This window comes from Nematolebias whitei, chromosome 11 (genome assembly GCF_014905685.2).
Source record: "Nematolebias whitei isolate Nwh7 chromosome 11, NemWhi1, whole genome shotgun sequence".
Lineage (NCBI taxonomy): Eukaryota > Metazoa > Chordata > Actinopteri > Cyprinodontiformes > Rivulidae > Nematolebias > Nematolebias whitei.
This window is the reverse complement of record NC_056508.1, coordinates 10065030-10067807: the sequence shown is the minus strand read 5'-3', so window position 1 is coordinate 10067807 and position 2778 is coordinate 10065030.

Sequence of the window (2778 nt, the reverse complement as noted above, 5' to 3'; positions counted from 1 at the left end):
AAGGGGGGGGGGGGGGGGGCATGAACCAACTGGTTCATGGCTGAACAGTATAAACAGATTAATATCAATGAACTGATTATTGGTCAAATGAACTGATTGGTAACAATAGTCATGAACTGATTAGTGACAATAGAACCAAAATCACAGACACAACTTGTGACTGATAACAACATCTCACACTGTAATGCATGCAGACAGAAGTGAGCTTAAACAGAGTTCCATGAGAACAACAATATTCATTCTGTTAGAGCACTAAGGACAGAATGTGTCATGGAACAAGCCGTTACATCACGTAGGTAAAAGCGAATAAATGAGCAGGGTGTTGACCATGCAGCCGCAGTGCAAATGTCCTGCATTGACATACCATTATGCAGAGCAGTCGAAGATGTGATACCCCTGGTGGAGTGTGCTTTGAGGTTGACAGGAGGCTCTAAATCTGATGCTCTGTAGGCTTCAGAAAAGGCCTCACACAGCCAGTGTGACAAGCGCTGGGTGGATAACGGGCGACCTGCAGATGCATCTCTATAATGCACAAACAATTGTGGAATTTGACGCATTACAGCCGTGCGCGCTATGTAACACGTCAACGCCCGCACCGGACAGAGAAGATGAAAAGATGCTTCTTCTTCTGATCTGTGGGGGGGTGGAGAAACCCCTCCAACGATATCACTCTTGATTTAAAAGAGCTCGTGATTTTTTAGGCATAAAAGCTGGGTTTGGTCTTAAATCAGCTGAGCTGCCCGTCAGCCTGAATTCTAAGGCATGACGGAGCAACAGAGAGGGCAGATAAATTACTTACCCTCTTAGCGGATGTTAAAGCCAGCAGCAGGGCTGTTTTAAGAGACAAGAATTTAAGTGAAAACCTGATCCAGAGGCTCAAATGGAGCTTTGATCAGGGCTCGCAGGACCAGCGTTAAATCCCACTGTGGAGCAAGTGGGCGTGAAGCAGGCCTGCGTCTCTGTACACCTTTTAGAAAAACACTTCATCAGCGGGTGATTAAAAGCTGTTCTGTCTCCGAACCCTTCGTGGCAGGAAGATATGATTGCAACGTACGTTTTAAACGTGCTGAATGCCAACTTCCTATCCATCAGCTGTTGAAGAAAAGACAACACGCCGCCTAATGGACATGAGGTGGCCTCTAAACCTTTCTCTGTACACCAGCGCTGAAAAGCCGTTCACTTTGATGTGTACAGAGCTGTGGTAGATGTAGCGCGTGAATCTTGAATTGTGCGCACTACCTCCTGAGGGAGACCCATCCTCTCTAAGCGGGACCGCTCAGCGGCCAGACCCACAGGTGCTGGCCTATTTCTGGGTAACTCCTGATCGCTCCTCCTGCTTGAAGGAGAGCATCCTCCCTCCACGGCAGTTTCCACGGACGACCCGACAACAGACGTTGCAGGACTGGGAACCATGGTGCGTTCACGCGCTCGGGAGCTACCAGGAGAGCTGTCAATCCCTCCTCCTGAACTCGGTTCAGGAACCGTAAAATCAGAGGAGGTGGGGGAAACGCGTACAGAAGCGTTTTGGGCCACGGGCTGTGAGCAAATGCATCCACCCCCAGCGGTGGATCGTCTCGCGGGCTCAGGGAAAACCATAGTTGACACTGAGCGTTCTCTCGCGTTGCAAACAGGTCCACAGCTGCTTTGCCAAACTTCTGCCACGTCTGAAACATCAGGTCTGGATGGAGGGTCCAGTCCGCGTGACGTGGGCCGCCCCTGGACATCACATCTGCCCCTCTGTTCAGAACACCGGATATGTAAACCGCTCTGATGGAGAGCAGGTTTTGGTGAGCCCAACACAGTAGCTTTCGCGCAATGTGTAACATCTGGGCTGAACGCACACCCCTTGGCGGTTTATGTACGCAGCAGTCACCATGTTGTCTGTGTGAATCAACACGTGTTGATTTTGTAGCACGGGAGCAAAGTGTTGAATCACATTCAGCACTGTGCGACACTCCAAAACATTGATGTGGGCTGATGTGTGGTGGGGCCACAGCGCCCCTACTGCTTGGGATAGGCATGTCCCCCCCCCCAACCTGACAGCGACGCATCCGTGAAGACTGACACGTGTGACGTGGGACTGCTGACAGGAACTCCCTCTGACAGAACCAGAGTGTTTCCCAGTGTCGGAGGTCTGCTCTCACAGAGGAAGGGACAATGATCATCCGTCTTTTTTGTTTTACTGGATCCACACGCAGATGCGCAAACCACCTCTGGAGGCGTCTCATGTGTAACAAACCCAGCTGAACCACTGTGTGAGCTGATGACATCATTCCCAACAGCTTCATGACGGAGACAGCTGTTATCACTTGCCAGGTCTTACGTGGCGGAGTTGACTTTTAAAAGTGTTGAATCTCGTTTGTGATAAACGAGCCTTCATGGTGGTTGAATTTAATTCCACTCCCAGATAAACAATCGTCTGGGCCGGGAAAATCAAGCTTCCTTCCAATTTATGGCGAAGCCCAGGTTTACCAGGTGTGATGTCAACACCTGATCCTGCATCAGCGCCTCCTGTCTGGAGTGACAGGAGCAGCAAATCATCCAGGTAAAACAAAAACTCTCTTCTCTGTGTTTTGGGATGATCGGTATGCGTTCTCTGGATGTTGTACAACAGGTCCAAAAAACGGTCTCATCCCTCCGATCCGTGAGTAAAACCCTGTGTTTTCTCTCCGTTGGGGGACTCTGGAGATTACTTTTATCAGAAACACTTGGACTTCTGCATTTAGGGATGAGATTTGGTCTGATGATGACAGGACCGTTTCTATAACTCCTCTGAAT